General features: G+C 35.7%; 1 long non-coding RNA gene across 1 annotated transcript; it reads right to left on the bottom strand.

Annotated features, from left to right (window-relative positions):
• Window positions 1-2,445: 2,445 nt before the first annotated feature.
• Window positions 2,446-15,452, bottom strand: LOC141503203 (uncharacterized). The gene is made up of 3 exons (XR_012472785.1): window positions 15,360-15,452; window positions 3,622-3,798; window positions 2,446-2,839 (listed from the first exon to the last, which is right to left on the bottom strand). It is a non-coding gene; the product is annotated as an uncharacterized LOC141503203 (long non-coding RNA).
• Window positions 15,453-18,516: the final 3,064 nt, after the last annotated feature.

Below are 18,516 nucleotides of genomic sequence, written 5' to 3'. Positions count from 1 at the left end.
TTAAATGATGTCTCTCTTTTTTCAAATTGTTTCTCCAATTAACAAATAGCCATAATGGATAGGCTATTCATATGGCATAATGGAGAGACAACTAGCTTTGAAATTATGAAGATTACACCTCCCGATTGAGTGACCATAGGTAAGTCAGTGCTCTAGACAACATTCTGAGGAAAGTGCTGACTTGCTTTGGTAAAAGATCTTTCCTTGGGGTGGCTAGGTTGCACAGTGGATAGAGCACTGGCCCTGGAGTCAGGAGTAGCTGAGTTCAAATCTAACTTCAGATACTTAATAATCACCTAGCTGTGTGGCCTTGGGCAAGCCACTTAACCCCATTACATTGCAAAAAAAAAAAACCCTAAAAAAAAAAAAGATCTTTCCTCATCTGGATTTTTTCCATATCAGTGAACTCACAGGTCTAGTCCCTATCCCCACATAATATGTTTCTATGAAATTTGTCCTACCTATGCGAAATAAAAAAATCGAGGAATACCATAATTGAATTCTGTGTATAGCCATAGTTATATGAGATGATCAAGTGGATCTGAGAGGGGGATTAGGAACTTTACCTTTTCAGTTGTAAGACTGGAATTCTCAATACCCCAACACACTGTTATAGATTTTTCTCTTTCCAATGAGACTTTTATAACTATTTCTGCAGAAAGATAATTTTAGTCCATAGGATTTTACCTTTTCTCCCCTATGAAATCTGCTCTAGAGAAAATTAGGTGGGGGCAAAGACTATTTTCAGCTTTCTCCTCCCCTTTCACAAGCTATACAACGCAGTGATCACATTGGAACTCCCAAGCTTACCATAGTTCCCACTAACAACCTTGTTGGTAAGAATCAAATACAGAATAGAATTTCACCTTGTTGTTTTCTCCATGTTTTAAGGATGAAATGATCATGAAGGGAAGTCATTTAGATTTTATCTGATCCACTTTGGGGAAAGAGAGTAAAGTTCAGCAGATATCTGTGTACTTAATGTACTATATTAATATCATACTTTTGTACTCTGCAATCCTTAATCAAAATATTCCATCTCCTGATTCCATCTTTTCACTGGCTTGGCTGTCCTAGGATGCTCTCCCTTTGAACCAGTGCCTCCTGGTTTCCCTGACTTTTTCAAAGACTTAACAAAAATCATATCTTTTCCCCCTCCAAGAAGCCCTTCCTAGTTGCCTTTAAGCTTATCCTCAATTTATCCTATATGTCTCTTGTTTGTACATAGTTGTTTGAATGTTGTTTCCCCTAGATGCCTTTCTTTGTATCCTTAATGATTAAACATAATGTCTGGTATATAGCAGGTGTTTAATAAGTGCTATTTGACTTGACTTTATAATTTTTATCATCTTTAACCAACTGATTAGTAGGAGAGGAAATCTAGAATTGTTTCAACTTGTATTTATCTTATTATTAGTGATTTAGAGTATAATTTCATATAGTTGTTGACAATTTATAATCTTTACTGAAAATAATTATTATTCATATGCTTCTATATTTATCTATTTAGAAATAACTCAGATTTAAAAAGACTGTTCCATAAGTAATACTCTCATATTATATTCTGAATTCTCCTGCAGGAGCTAGGCATCTAGTTATCCACTTTTGGAAATCCCTAGGCAAGGCCTATACCTAAGCTTTATTCAGAAGATTTCTCCAGTTTCCAGGGTGGGTGTAGAAACCAAAGAGATGAATGATCCTTAGGAATGAACCTGGTTCAGGTGAGCACAGGTCAAAGACTATTTGGGTCAAAGCTCCCATATGGATCAGAATGGAATGAAGCCTTAAAGTAGACCCTGAACTGCTGGGTAAGATAGGGAGCCTCAGTCTTCAACAGAATCTGAGCCAGAAAATCTCAGAAAATGGATAGATAAAATGGCAGCTCTAGCAGTCAGTAAGGGTGCTCCCATCTAAAAGGTCCCTAAAATTCCATTTTGAGGCAAAACTCTCTATAAACGTGGATAGTTCTGCTTAGTGTGGATGTGGCATGTGTCATGAGATACGATTTCAAAGCACTTCTATTTAATCTTTAAAAATATGGACTCTCCTTGTAAAGAATCAACAAATAGGTTGGTTTTATGAGTCACCCTTTCATTTCTGTCTCTTTAAAAGAAAGAGAGGAAAAAAAGAGATAATAGAAAACCTTCCAGTACTGATTGGCTGTATTTGTCAGGGCTGCCTTCTGATATATGTCAAACCAAGAAAAGGAAACAACTTTTGCTTCAAAATTTGGAATGTTATGGTAAGTGATATTAAAATGAAGGAATGTTACAGTTGGAACAGCTGAACTAAAAGCCTTTCCAGATTGTCAGTTTTATTTATTAAAATCACAGGAGAAAAGAGAAATACAGCTAGAAAGAGCATAGATCATTTGTTTATTTGACAAGAAAATGAATTATTTTTATTTGTTAGGCAATCAGAAAGATTGTTGTCTGTTAGGCTTAGCATGCATGTTCTCATGGTTTAAATTATTTACATATTTACTGACAAAGAACTAGTAAAAAAAACATACTTTAATCTGATTGTCTATGGAACACTAAGAATTCTTTAAAGATGATCTCCACAGTTGTTTTTTAAGAATCCTGAATAAAGTCATACAGTTCAAAAAGTTTTGGAATCTAGAAGTTTTATTTGTGTTACAATATAGGTGATTACTTTTGAGAAACGTGCATCATAATTTGGGGCCTGTCTCTGTTGTTGCAGAAACCAGAGTCTCTTTTCTTGACTGTGCAGACATCATAATTGATGAGACAATGTTGTTTTCTTTTCTTTTTTTTAATTTGTTTAATTTTTTCATTAATCAAAAATCTCTTGTCTTCCCCTTTCATGAGTCCTCTTCCTATTGAAAAAAGGAGAAAAATAAAAATAAAATCCTGTGCAAGAAATAATGCATAGTTGGGCAAAACAAATTCCCAAATAGGTCATGTCCAAAAATACAGTACAATTTTAAACTTATTGAACTTTATTAAGTTTATTAAAGCTTAATACAATGATTTTTAGTTTTCCCCATATTTATAAATGCCTGTATAGAAATGTATCTTTATATGTATATGTTTTAGATATATATTTCTATAATGTGAATATCACTTCTCTAGTAAGAGATATGTTTAATCAATTATTACATTAATTATTCTTAAATTTTTCAAATTTGTTTTGGCAGTGTTGTGCTATTACTTTTATGGTATAAATTGTTCTTGTTCTATTCACTTTACTCTAAGATGGTTCCAAAAAAACACCTCAGGGTTTCTATGTGTTACACAGACCATTCTGGCCCCTACCCGTGGAAGGGTAAATATGTTAGATTTTACCATTTCCTCCCTTTCATTGAGATGTCTAATGCTATCAAAGGGGTTTGAGCTGACTAAACTCTCTGAAAATGACTCCCTCCCTCAATCAAACTACATTTATTGTACCATAAATATAGGCTATCTCACTTGCAGAAGGGTAGGGGGAGAAGCTCCTTGAGAGGACTATTCTTCATCCCTTCTAGTCATCCAATGACACTCCCATGCTACATGTCGGGGACAGACTTTGCTACATCTGAAGCCATTCCTTTCAGCATTTCTTAAGGATCAATAGAGCTATATGGGGTGTTCAGTCTGGGGTGAGGACTTGCCATACCCTTTTCAAGGCTGCTCATCTGCTTTTAGTGTTCACCTGTCCCCCAACTCACACCTGTGATTCCAAGAAGTTGTAGCATGTCCTAGGGATACACCCCAGGAATCCGGCTTGTCAGAGAGGCTAAACCAGGTTGAGGAAAACCAACAGGCCTCAAACTTATCAGTATGTGAAGGCTTTCTGCAGTGGAATAAAAAAAGAACAATTTATTCCATTAACTGTCTGAAAATCAGGTCATCACCAATCATACTGATTTTATCTGGGCTTCCAAGATTCTGGAAGAGTGAGATTGTTGTACATCTCTGCCTCATTTAAATAAAATTCATTCATAACACTTGACATCACCATGTAATTTCATTAGTCTTTTTCAAAATGAAGTACAAACCATAACATTCATATATCATGAGGGCTATTCCCTACACTTAGTACTGGGGAGTTGTGAAGGTCACAGGGAGGCAGAAAAATATCTTTAGCTTCCTCTTTTTCCATCTCCCTCCAAGAAAAATTTTATTTCTTTCCATGAGAGGCGGCAGAAAGTTGGGACCAGAAGCTGCCACTCTGCTCTCCTCAGAAAGAAAAACTTCTAGGTAGAATTCTATCTATCCATTCTCTTAAATATCATTTAATTAGGGGATATGATTTAAAGATTCATGATAACTTCTGATTGCCACTTCATTATTGGGTGGAGGATCCAAAGCTTAATATGCAAGGTTTGACTCCTTTCCCATTGAATACCAGTTCCACAACATATATAACAATTATCACAGAAACCCATTTATCCTAATGGAAAAACAGAAATCAGAAAAAGTATATATGAGTAAATATAACAGACAATGTGGAATAAAGGAGTTCTCCTAGGGGGAGCTCTCATCCAAAGTATAATGTAACAAGCTAGGGACATGTTGGAGAGGTCAAAAGTTGTCTTCTTCCCAGAGTCTTTTCCTTTAGCTATTTGAAGTAAGGTTGGCATCTTCCATTTTTCTCCCTCAAAGTTGTGAATCAGAAACATCCCAAGAGCCCAAAGAGATTTGAGTAACTTGAGGAAGACTGAAGAAAGTAGAACTCTCCTGTTCTTACCAATTATTCCTGTCTTTCAGACAGGGTTCATTAATCTCCAACAATATGGAGACTCCTATACCAATGAACTTTGGGATTTTACATTCTTCCCATAGGCCAAAACACTGCAGTACCTTGCAGAATTCAGCTGAGACCTCAAGTTTTGAAACTTGCAAGCATACTGTATAAATATAATCATCAGAATTTTAAAATAACAAGGATGATTTTCTTGGCATCCCAGGTACCAACTTTTGAAACAAAAAAAAGAAATAAATGAATCATTAGTCAAGGCACAATACAGAGTATCCACCTTGCAAGATATTACAGTGACATGCCTAACTACAAACAACATTTGACAAATGCACATTTCAATAGTGTTGAGTCCACTTCTGGACTCCCTCAGTCTTCCCCAGGCAAACGTTGGAGGGGTGAGAGACAAGGATGACAAAGGAGTCAAGTATTCCATCAAGATCTCCAAGTGCTGTTTATTCACCAAAACATCAGTGCCCAAGTACCTTTCCAGTGTCTAATCCACTCCCATGGCACTTAGGAAGATAAGACTCTGGTGCTCAAGGACACCAGGTGATGATAGTTTACATGCTCTCATATACAATAATCCCTAACACCAATAGTATGTGCATATCCATAATATATAATACTCAAAGGCAATAAACTTTATTAGAAAAGAAAAGCTAGATAACTGTAACAATAACCCTATCAATAGGTCTATATATAAAATGCAGCTTAACTTTAAACAACAGCATATACCCAAAAGTATGAATGGATATTGCTGTAGTGCGAACACAATCAAAAAACAGTTAGATGAACATAATAGCAAAATATGAAATAAATGTTTCAAAATAAAAGAAATAAATGAAATAAAATTCGCATATATAGCAGTAAGAATTTGCAATTAAAAGCAAGGTACTTATATATGGGCAATCTCTGGTATTGTTGCTTAGATATATGTGAAACTACAGCTTAAGATTTATCTGTAACATCATAACTTAGCCTAATAATCATTCAAATAAAGCTAGTTCTCCTTTCTCACACTGATCTCTCTGCTCCTATATCAGAGCTATTTGTTGGTATGGGATTTTGACCATCAGAATCATTATAGATTAATGTTTCTACACCTGGAATGGCAGCCATGTTAGACTATCAGAATGTTTGAGCTCCATGGGTTGAATCTGTACTATAGCAGTTTCTGTAGCAGTTTTGGATAGGAAAGAAATTGCCTCTGGGTTTCAATTCTCTTGCCCTGTAATGATATAATTTCCTTCACTGGATGTATCACTTTCAGTGTCTATTTCTGGGTCAGGAAGTCTTTGTACAGCTAGTGAACTGTCTCTTTTTTAAGTCTTTGCCCAAGTAAGTGTCCATCAGTTCTTTCTACCTGCTTGTTAGAAAGTCCAACTAACGCACCTTTGAACTATTGGTGAAAGCAAGAAATAGTTCTTATAGGGCCTACTCCATTCTATATTTCTTAGACAAATTGCCCTGTTTTTCAAACTGGTAACTTGAGTAGGACTGATGAAAACAATCTTTCTCAAACATGAATCTGGTAACATCTGCCACCTAAATCGAAGACTGGAAATCAATGGCAGTCTACCAGACAATTCAGGACATTTTGCATCCAAGAGCAGAGTGTGCTGTTACACTTTAGGCTTTTGTTCAAAGTTTGGTAGTTCACACACATTTGTTTCTTCCTTTTTTTCTTGGGACCCACTAGTATGAGTATCAAGAGATGACACTGAACTTGGAGTCAGAGGGACAGGAGTTTGAATCCAGTCTCACTTGACTCTTGCTAAATTGTGTGATCTTGGGCAAGTCACTTAACCTGCTTGCCTCACATCCAGGGCCATCTCTAGTGGTATATCTGACCACTGGACCCAGATAACTCTGGACCCACAAAGTAAGGTTGGTGACTTAATACAAATCCTCACTCAAATCCAATTCATGTGATGGTCATGGCATCACCTCCATGTCATGGTCTTTGAGAATGAAAGATAAAAATATCATCCCTTTCTTCATGACCATGCAGCACACCAACAGTTTTCATGGGATTTTCTTGACAATGATATTGGAGTGAATTGTCATTTTATTTTTCAGTGGATTAAGGTAAACAGAAGTTAAATAACTTGCCCAGAGTCATATAGCTAGAAAGGGTAGAGGGCAAATTTGAACTCAGGTCTTCCTGACTCCAGACCCAGCACTTTATCCACTGAGTCAAATAATTATCTCTAAAATGATAGGTTGTATCTATCTAAAAGCAAACATTATCTGTAACAGGATTGAATTTAAAGCATTCCCAATAAGAATGTCCATTATCTTAACTGCATCCAGTATTGTATTAGAAAAGGTAGCTATTGCAATTAAGACCAAAAAAAGAGAAAGAAGCAATAAAAATGAACTGAGGAAGCAAAATTATCTCTCTTTACAGAAGTTATGTGGGCATACTTACAGATTCCTTAGAGAATCAACATAAAAACTAGGTGAAATAATTAATATCTTCAGTCAAGTTTCAGGAAATAAAATAAACCCACATCAATATTTCTATATACTACTAACAAAACCCAGCAGGATAGAAAATGATAGAAAGGATAGAAGAAGAAATTCCATTTAAAATAACTGCAGATGATATAAATACGTAGAAGTTTACCTGCCAAGACAAACATAGTGATCATATGGATATAATTATAAAACAATTTTTATATAGACAGATCTAAACAATTGGAGAAATATTAATTGCTAATGGTAGGCCCAATCAGGGCAGTAAAAACTATAAATCTCTCTAACTTATTCATTGTCATGCCAAACTGTCAAAAAAACCCACTGTGTTTAGCTAGAAAAAATGGTAACAAAATTAATCTATAAGAACAAAAAATAGCAAGAGAATTAAAAACAGTTAAGGACAGTGGCCTTTAAGATTCAAGATAATTCAAGATTTCCAACCACATTATAAAACAGTAATACTCAAAACAATCTGGAACTTGATAAGAAATACAATGGCGGATCAACAGAATAGACTAAGTATATAATGCATAGTAGTAAATAGTAATCTAGTTTGGCAAACCCAATGAGTTAAGCTTTTAGGGTAAGAACTCAACTTTTCACAAAAACTGCTGCACAGTTTGGTAGAAACTATACATTAACATCTCGTACCACATATCTAAGAAAAGATCCAAATGTATACATTATTTAAACATAAAAAAGAATATTATAAATAATTTGAGGAGCATGGGAAAAGGGATATCAGATCTATGGATAAGAGAAAATTTTATATCCAAACAAGAATAAGAGGAAATTTCAGGAAGTTAGATAATTTTAATTACAAGAAATTAGAAAGGTGTTGCATAAGCAATAGTGATATAGGTCAAAATTGGAAGCAACAAGAAATTGAAATTGGTAGAAAAATTGAAGCATTTTTCTGATAAAGGTCTCATTTCTCAAAAATATAGTAACTGAGCCAAACTTATAAACATCCAAGCCTTTCCCCTGTTGATTAAATGATCAAAGAATATGAGTTGGCAGTTTTCAGAAGAAATCAAAGCCATCAATAATCAAATGAAAAAATGCTCTAAATCACTACTGATTAGAGAAATGAAAATTAAGTAAAAAGAACTCTGAGATACCACTTCACACTTATTAGATTGGCCAACATGACAGAAAAGGAAAATGGCAAATATTACAGGGATGTAGAAAATTGGGATACCAATTCACTGTTGGTAGAGTTGAGACTTTTTAACCATTCTGGATAACAATTTGTAACTAAACCCAAAGGGTTATAAAATTTTGCAGATTCTTTGACTATGTAATATCACTATTAGGTCAAAGAAAAGGGGAAAAGATCTATTTATGCAGAAATGCTTATAGTAGCTCTTTTTGTGGTGGCAAAGAATTGGAAATTGGGGAATGGCTGAACAAGTTGTGGTATAATGATTGTGAGAAAAGTACTATTATTCCATAAGAAATGATGAAGAGGTTGGAAAGACTTACATGAACTGATGCAAAGTGCAGTCAGCAGAACCAGGAAAACATTGTACACAGCAATAGTAATATTATAGCAATTATTGAAAAACTACTCTAATCAAGACCACAATCCAAGACAATTCCAAAAGTGGCAGTTTTAGTTGTCTTCCTCTTCATGACCCCATGGACCATAACAAGCTTGGTCCTTCTATCCTCCACCACATTTCCAAGATTGGCAAAGTTCAAGTTCATTGTTTTCATGATGCTATCTATCCATTTCATCCTATGCCATCCCCTTTCCTTTTTCCTTCATTCTCTTCCAAAATCAAGCCCCCCCCCCCCCAAATTCTGTCTTCTCATTATGTGGCCAAAATATTTGTACTTCAGCCTCAGTATTTTAACTTCCAGTAAATAGTCTGAATTAATTTCTTTAAGCATTGATTTATTTCATCTCCTGGCTGTCCAAAAGACCATCAAAAGTATTCTCTAGCATCATAATTTTTAAAAGGTCAATTTTACAGTGCTCAAGTTTCTTTTGGTCCAGACATTTCTACTAGAAAGCTATAGCTTTGGTGTCTCTTTGTTTTGTTTTTTGTTTACTTGTTTTTTTTTGATGTCTCTTTGTTGTATGTTGTCCAGATGTATCTTAGTTTTCCTCCCAGGGAGCAAGCTTCTTTTAATTTTATGGCTGCAGTGGCCATTGCCAGTGATCTTTGACTCCAAGAATATAAAATCTGACTCTGCATCCATTCTTCTTCTATTTTCCAGGAAGTGATGGGACCAGTTGCCAAGATTTTATTATTTTTTTGTTTATCTTCAAGTCATCTTTTACATTTTACCCTCATGATTCTAAAGGACCCTCAATGAAAAATGAGAACTACCTCCAGAGACATAATTAATCAACTTTGGTTGCAGATTGAAACATACTTTAAAATAATCACTTTGTTGTTTTATTTCTGTTATTTTCAACATTTCTACAATGGAAATATGTTCTGAATGACTTCATATGAATAATCAAAATCAAATTGCTTGCCTTCTCAAGGAGGGGAGAAAGATAGGAGGGAGGGAGAGGAACTCAAAATTTAAAAAAAAGTTTGTTAAAAATGTGTTTACATATAATTGGGAAATATTTAATGAAATAAAAATAATTTTTAAAGAAGTTATTCTGACTTATAATTTTTCTCTTCCCATCTATGGAGTATATTGTCACTCAGATTTCCAGTAATGGGGAAGGGAATCTTTCTTTGTTGCATCCGTATCCCCATTCAATTACAATGGCTACCGTAAGTGTATGTTAGCCAGACAATATGATGTTCAAGATGAGCCTGAGACTAGCCTCACATCACTGAAGGCCTCTTCTGCTTTGTTTCTTTATTTGAATTCAAGTGACCAAACAGCAATCTTGAGACTGATTTTGACAATCATTAGAGATTCCGGGTCTATAAACTGGTTTCCTTTCAGGAGGTGACCTCCACAACAACTTTTCCCAGATAAATAGATTACCATTGCCAGGAAGATACTAGGAATGGAAACTCCAACTAGGGTGTAGCTTAATAGAAGATCCAAATTGTTAAGTTATACAAACAACAAACTCCAGAGGTAAAAGTAAAATACCTCTTCAATAGTGTAATCAAGAGTTTCAGTTTTAATGTTTTAAAAATGAACATTCTAGAAAAGATTATAGAATTTATAGGTAACTAATGTTTTAAATATTTATCATTCTGCACTTAGTAATCTTTTTATATTTTAAGCATAAAGCAAATAAATAGCCGTTTCATACCTAATCAACTTTGTACTTTGAATACATTTTTAGAAGCAACTGTTGCTCCCTTTTAGAGGAATAATTAATGCAAATGATCCATAACTATTTTATTTTAAAGATTTCCTCAGTTAGGTGGTGCAGTGGACAGACAACAGCAATGGAGTCAGGAGGACCTGAGTTCAGATTTGGTCTCAGACACTTAATAATCACCTATGTGATCTTGGTCAAGTAACTTAACCCCATTGCCTTGCAAAAAAAAAAAAAAAAAAAAAAAAAAAAAAGATTTTCTCCAGGGTTAGGGTTGGGAAATAATTATGAACAAGAGAATAGGAGTATATCTCAAAGTTCAATGACCTCTAAAAGAATGAAATTAGGCTCCCCAATACTGAATCTGATGTGTATGAATCCCCAAAGTGGGAAATAATGCTCACCCAGGCTACAGGTCTTTTAACTATTTTTCATAAACTCCAAATTCTAGTAAAACTAGATTACTAGTCATCCCCTAAATTCCTTACTCCATCTCTTGCCTTCTTATAGCATCACTTTCTCTCTTTCATTTTTTTTTCTTTTCAAAGTCCCTATCTTCTTTCAATGGAACAATTTCAGTAATCTTTCTTATTTCTCCCAGCTAGTGCTCTCTCTCTCATATCGGTTTTTTTAAACCCTCCCTATGTATCTAAGTACTATATCCCCTAGAATCTAGGCTCCTTGAGGACAATGCCCTTTGTGGTTTTTCCATATCCCTGAATTCTAGCATATTGTCTTTTATATTGGTGAAACCTCATAGGTGAGATCAAATAAAAAAATGGATATCTATAAATCTTAAAATATGGATATCTATATGGCTATCTATAAATATTTAAAATGCTAGAGACAACTGGTAACTCAGTGGCTATTGCTTGGTCCTAGAGTCAGGGATATGTCAGTTCAGGTCTGCTCTTAGATATTTCACTGCTATCTGCCTCAGTTTCCCCAACTGTAAAATGGGTTCAATAATAGTAATAACAATTACCTCACAGGGTTGTTGTGAGGATCAAATGAAATAATTTTTAAGATGTCCTAAACACTTGCCTGACTCCCAATAGATATTTAATAAGTTCTTATTTCCTTTTAAATGACAATTTTCCCTTGTAAATGACAGTTAAAATTGTTCAATATTGAGTGGCAAGAGCAAAGGTTTCTGGAGGAAGTGAGACTGAGTCAGGCTTTAATGTGTCTTTACAATTTAGATATCTGGAGAAGAAAATGATTTTTAAAATGAATTTTTAAAATAGCATTTTCTTATTCTTCACGTATCTACATTTTATACATTAGTGGAAAAACAATTAAAAAGTGGAAGAGTATTTGTAGATTCATACCCATACTTAAAAATATCAGATAGAAATATATCCATGTATGTTTCTGGTCCCCCTTTTCTGAAGCATGTAAGATCAATAATTTTTTTCTGAGAATTCTGAGTCTATCTAAGCGAGGCAGGAAATTTGAGCCACATTTCAGATAGTTATAAGAGGGTCTGTTGGCTGATTTATTGCTGACTCAGACATTGCTCTATTAGATCTGAAGCCAACTTGATGCAAACCATGACTCAGCAAGTACTGTTAAGTTGGATAACATGAATAAGCAGCTTCCTTTTAGGTAAGGACAGAGTCAGCCTTCAGTTTGTTCGGCAGATAATTATGCTGTTTTCTAAATTCTCAAGCCACACTTTCAGAAGGTAGCCCGTGTCTCCTTTGTGGTCATTTGTACTTATGACTCAAATAACACCGAACCTTATTTTCTCCAAGATTAGGTGGCTGAAATGCCACAGAAGGATACTCTGGCATCTCCTCCCTCATACATGAGTGTATTCTTTGTCTTTTTGGTTCTAGGGCTAAGTAGTCTAGTTTCAGGTCCTGACTTGGGGTGGAGAGAAAGAAGGGCTAAGCCAGGTCAAGAAACATAAAGTTAATGTATCAAAGCTGGCCCTCTTACACTGACATTTTTAGGGGGTTGAAAAGATAATCCTCCATTATTACAAAGCTGGGCATTTGATTTTAGGGGTGACTGAGAATTGTTCATATTTCCAAAGAATCTAGCACTTTCTAGCTTGAGCTGAGAGGATCCCTTACTTTTCTCTCCTCATTTTCTTGAATTCTCTCTGTAGTCTTAGACTTAAGAAAGGAGGCAACTTTAGAAACACTTAGTCAACAAGAGAATGATCATGGTGGATGTCCATACTACTAGACTTGAAAGTTAAATTACTTTCAGCTCTTACTTTCCCTTTTCTTTTAAAACATCCTCCTGTGTCCTGTGTCCCTAGTAGGTCAAAAATCGACCTAATCTTAGGAATTAGAAGACTTAAAATTGACAATTTGTTCCAATTCTTCCACTGTCCTCTATTCTAGGAATGTACTTCCTTCTTAACTTTATCTTTTAGTTCCCAAGTTTTCTTTAAGTCTCAACTCAAATAGCACAGTCTCCACAAAGCCTCTCCTGATCCTTCAAACTACCCCCCCACACTCCACACCCCCAATTATCTTGAATCTATTTTACGTAAGCCTCTATCTGTACTTGTTATCTCTTCTGGCTAGATTATAAACTCCTTGAGGCCAAGAATTGTTACATTTTTGTATTGTAGCAACTAGCACAGTGCCTATGACATGGTAGGAACTGAATAAACAATTGTAGATCAATTGATTAAAGTAGTATAATTGACAATTCATACTTTCCCTCTGGGCAGAGTCTGGAGGTAGGAAGCAGAAATATTCTTAGGAACCTAACTATGTAAATTATGAGAATTGTAGTCCTGGACAGACAACATGATTTTCTTCTTGCCCTGACTGATGTTGGACATATGAGGTTAGATTAGACAGGGCTGAAGTAGCTGAGTAGAGGTAGAGTTGCAATTTGAGTTTGGAGAAGGTGGTGACAGTGACAGTGGCACAATAGCATTTGGGGAGAATGAGACAGAAGCATTTTACAATTCTTCCCAAGGCTATGGAGTCATGACTAACTAAGAATGGGTGTCCTTGAGTGGTTGAGGTCTCAATGAAGCTTCAGACCTCCAGAGTGAAAGAAGGAGTAAAATGAACCAAGGGAAAGCTTGGTTTCTTGGTGGGAGGAAGAGAGTATGGTCTGAGAAGAATGACTGTATATTGGAACAAAACTCCAAAATTCTGGAGTGGGAGGCAGTATCCTTTCTTATTCATGAAGTAAAACCCTACCCCCTGCTGGTTACAATAGACGGGCTATATTCTCCTTTATATACCTCCTGGTTCAGCTGACCACATACTACAAAGCCAAGTCCTTCAGTTAACTATGCAGGGTCTAACAAATTGGAGAGTTTTCAAGCATGGGGCTGTTGACAGATGGTTTGCCTTTTGTCCAAAGTCGAACTTAGCTAAGTTTAGAGTGGCTTATCAGGAAGTTGACTGAAAATAAGTTGATGTAGGGTACATTTTTAGTTTTCTAAATCCATCTCTTACATTATAAAGGAATGAAATTTGTTTCCACACCCATGAATTTATCCTTGTATTATAGAAAAAAGTGTTAGCACTAGTCATTTATGCTTTATGGGAATGACATAAAGAGCTCCAGAAAGACCTGCTAGGGCTACTGGATTTTTTTTTCCCCCAGAACCTGCTTAGGGCAAAGGAGTGGTAAGACTGGGTATCATTACTTTCTTCCAAGTAAAACTCAGAGAGGTGTAATTCAATAAAGTTTATGCACACACCATCCTGCTTAACTGGTTCTATTCTCCAACCCTTTCAATTCAGCTAAAACCTTAGCAACCAATATTGTTAATGCTCTGTATGAACTGAGGATTTCAGTAAAAACTAAAGACAATTAAAATGAATTTTGTTAGCCATGAACAACAGAAAGCCCTTTAGCAAGAGTTAAAAACCTTAATTTATATGGATTGGCAAATGATAAGGCAAAAAGATAAAACTATTCAAATCCTAATTTGGTTCTTTTCCCCCTACCAAACAGAATGGTCTTCCAACCAGAAAGGAGACATTCTAAATATTTAATAGCACATTGAAACCCAAGATAATCAAGGAGATGGAAAGATAGCATCTTATTTTCCTTAATGAGTTCAGGTCACTTGACCTAGACCAATTATATTCCAGGGTACTAAGAAAACTAGCAGATATAGCTAGGTTGTCCAGTGGTGAGAGCACTATGTCTGGAGTCATGAAGACCTGAAGTCAGATCTTCTCTCAGACACTTAGTAGATGTGTAACCCTAGACAAGACACTTAACTTCCTTCTGCCTCAGTTTCCTCAACTATAAATTGATGTAGAATGAAGAGCCAAGAAAACAATATATACCATAGCTTCAATGAATTTAGCACCTACTTCCCAGAGTTTTGAGCATAAATAAAATAATCTTTGTTAGGTGCTTTGCAAAGTACCTAGCACATAGTAGGATGCTTACTTAATAAATGCATAAATGACTTTCCTTCCTCCATTTTCTTCACTGTGGTGACAAGGACAAACAAACAAACAAACAAACAAAAAAGAAAATTATTGATATAGGCAATTGGGAGGCTGGGTAACTGGAACTGGGTCTGGAGTCAGGAGAACGTCAGTTCAAATCTCCCCTCAGATACTTATGTATGGTCCTGAGCAAGTCACTTAGCCTCTGTCTATTTCTTCTTTTTCAACTATAAAGTGAGAAATAATACCAGCACCTACCTCCCAAAGTTGTGCGGTTCAAATGAGATATGTGTAAAGCAATTAATAATGCCTGGCATATAATTTTGTTGTTATTATTATTATTACATGTAAAAAGAATTCATTAGTGCTGAACAGGTAGGATCTGGTCATATGTATATATGCCCATAGTATAAAAAGGGCAGCTATGTGATGCAATGGTCATGAAGACAACAGGACCTGGGTTCAAATTTGACCTCAGACACTTGACACTATTTAACTGTGTGACTTTGGGCAAGTCACTTAACCCTGATTACCTCAAATCCAGGGCCATCTCCAGTCTTCCTGATTCATATCTGGTCACTGCACCATATGGTTCTAGAGGAGAAAATGAGACTGTTAACATTGCACAGCACACACACACACACACACACACACACACACACACACACACACTCAAATCCAGTTTGTGTGCATGTCATGGTATCACTTCCCTGATATCATGGTCTTCTTTGAGAATAAAGGACAAACAGCAATAATAGTATAAAAACTACACATATTTTAAAGAGGGTATCAGGAAAAACAAACAACTTCTGTTGGTGTTTTTATGTTTATCATGCTACTTGTTAGGGATAGTTAACTGAACTGAGTCTTGTTATCCTTGCAGAGCAAGGACCCTTCAAGTTGAAGTCAAAGAAAGTGGATGATGCAGGGAGTCAGTTTCTTTTCCATTGCTCAGGAAGTAGCAGTGGCAGGAGACATTACAATGGAAGAACCATTTCTTTAGGACTATTCTATAAAGATGCAAGAGCAGCTAGGTGGCATTGTGGATAGAGTGCCAGTTTGGGGTCAGGAAGACTCATTTTTCTAAGATTAAATCTGGCGTCAAACATTTGGTAAGCATATGACCCTGGGCAAGTCAATTAACCCTGTTTGCCTCAGTTTCTTTATTGATAAAATGATCTGCAGAAGGAAATGGCAAACCATTCTAGTATTTCTGCCAATAAAAACCCCAAATAGGATCACAAAGAATTGGGCATGACTAAAAATGATTCAAAAACAAAGATGCAGAAAAATATTTCAAAAAAGGATCCTAACCTGATAGCAGATCATGAGCTGTACTATGCTTCATATGTTTACTAGTTGGGCCTATTGATAATTCTGCAGAATATCTTTAACATGCAGCTGAAGATATGAAGATAAACTTTCCTTATCTCTTTCCTTCATGCCCAGAGCTTGTGTACTTTCTGTTGACCTTTAGATAACTCAGATTGAAAATCAGGCATCTGTTCTCTGTTACCTTGGGTACAATAGGTCTGAGTTATAGTAGAATAAATTCATAGACTGAGTTGAAAGTTGTCTTGAGAGTTACCAAATCTTTATACAACTCATAAATCCTGCCTATAACATTTTCAGACTCTTCTTAAAGACTTCCTGTGTCAAGGAACTCACTATCCTCAGAAGTGGCCTATACCATTTTTAATAGCTCCATGTTGGGGGGGGGGGCATTGGGTGGGTGGTTCTTGTCCTTTGTTAGCGAAGAAGACCAAAATGACATCATAACGTTTGAGACAAATTACAGTGTGTCCAACTGTGACTGATCAGACCAATATAAGCTCAGATTGCTCCACCACAGATTGGTATAAATAGTACATATGAACACCTGGGGTGCGTACTCTAACCTTATGGATGTCAGGTTTCTTTTTGAGCTGCTTCAATTCTGCCTTCCTCATAGATGGCAACACCCTCATTAATGAGGGCATATCATGCTGAGTGCTCCTATGCCAGTGTCTCCCAGGCTATGCAATCAGTTCTAAAATTCTTCAGTGAAACCTTCAGGGTACCTTGGTATTACTCCTTCTGATACCCTTGTGAATGTTTGCCCTGGATGAGTTCTCCCTAAAATAGTTTTTTTGGCAAGTATATGTTTGGTATTCATTTTTTTAAAACAATAAGTTAAAACTACTTCCCTCTGTCTTCCACCAATTTGTACCAGTTCTTCCCACCAAGTCTAAGCAGAATGAGTCTAGTCCTTTTCTCATATGCCCCTTAAATATTTATAGAATTTGGTAAAAAAAAAAAAGTGAGTCTTTAGTTGCCCTCCATGGACATTGTCTAGTGTGTAAATATCTCTTCTAAAATATGGCACCCTGAATTGAACACAGTAGTCCAGAAGTGCTTTTATTAGGGTAATATATAGGATGACTTTTACTTCCCTAACTCTAGACACTATAATTGTATTAATCAACCCAATACTGTAGTAGCATCTTTGGTTTTTACACTATACTGCTTTCCCCATAATTAAAATTTCAGTTATAAGAACATAGACTTAAAACTGGAAGGGACTTCAGAGGAAAGTGAGGCTCCAAGGAACCAGTTAACTTGCCAAAGGTTACCTAGATAATGATAGAGCTGGGACTCAAATTCTGATTATTTGACTTTAATTCTAAAATTAATTTTACTGTTCTATTAGAATCACTAGGTCTGTATCCCATGAACTGATTTCTAGAATTTTATTTCCTTCATCATGTGTTTATAATGTTGCTTTCTTTAACCCAGTTAGAGGATTTTCCATTTGTCTCCCTCTTGTTCACTTTAATCAAGTCTTATCACCTTTGAGTTTAATCTGAATCCCTGTCCTGGTATCAGATACACCTATTACTGCAAACTAGATTAATGTGTCTTCAATGCCTTCACTCAAATCAATGATAAAAAAAATTGACAGGACTAAAAAAAATGCCCTAGGACACTTCAGTAAAGATCACCCTGTAACTTGTCATCAGTTCCTTAATTCATACTCTTTGGTTCCAGTTAGTCAATCAGTTTTGAATCTAACTATGCCATCATCTAGTCCATATCTATCTATCTATCTATCTATCTATCTATCTATCTATCTATCTATCTATCTGTCTAGCTAGCTAGCTAGCTAGCTGTTATCAGAAAAGTATCAAAAGATCCCCCCAACACATTACTGAGTTTTGCTTATAATAAGTTCATGCTATCAATCTACTGGTATATTAAAGGAAATTAATTTAATTTTCAATTCAGTACTAAGTGCTAGGAAAACAAATATTTTTAAAAAAAGAAAGTCTCTGCCCTCAAGGAATTTATAATTTTTGGAAAAGACAACACACAAAAAGAAAAATGTAAAGTAGTGGGGAGGACTTGATATGAGGATATAACATTCTGTAGAGTCAAAAACCAAGCAGAGCTGCTGATGGAAATTAGAGCTTCCTGGAAAAGTTCAGATCTCAGTCTTCTATAAAGGAAGGCATGAAGAATTTATTGCTCTATCCCTCCTTCCCACCCTAGACCTCCAATCAGAGGGAGAGGCAACTGAGGGAAATGAAAAGGATTAATTAGTATGAACTGACTGGTCCTTCAAGAAACCATGATGATCAGTGATTACCTCATTTTTCTAAGTACATTTGAATTTTCATCTTCTTCCCCTTTTTTGAAAGTTGGGACAAATTT

Source organism: Macrotis lagotis, chromosome X (genome assembly GCF_037893015.1).
Source record: "Macrotis lagotis isolate mMagLag1 chromosome X, bilby.v1.9.chrom.fasta, whole genome shotgun sequence".
Lineage (NCBI taxonomy): Eukaryota > Metazoa > Chordata > Mammalia > Peramelemorphia > Peramelidae > Macrotis > Macrotis lagotis.
Note: the sequence above shows the minus strand (reverse complement) of the source record. Positions and strands in the feature narration are given on the sequence as shown.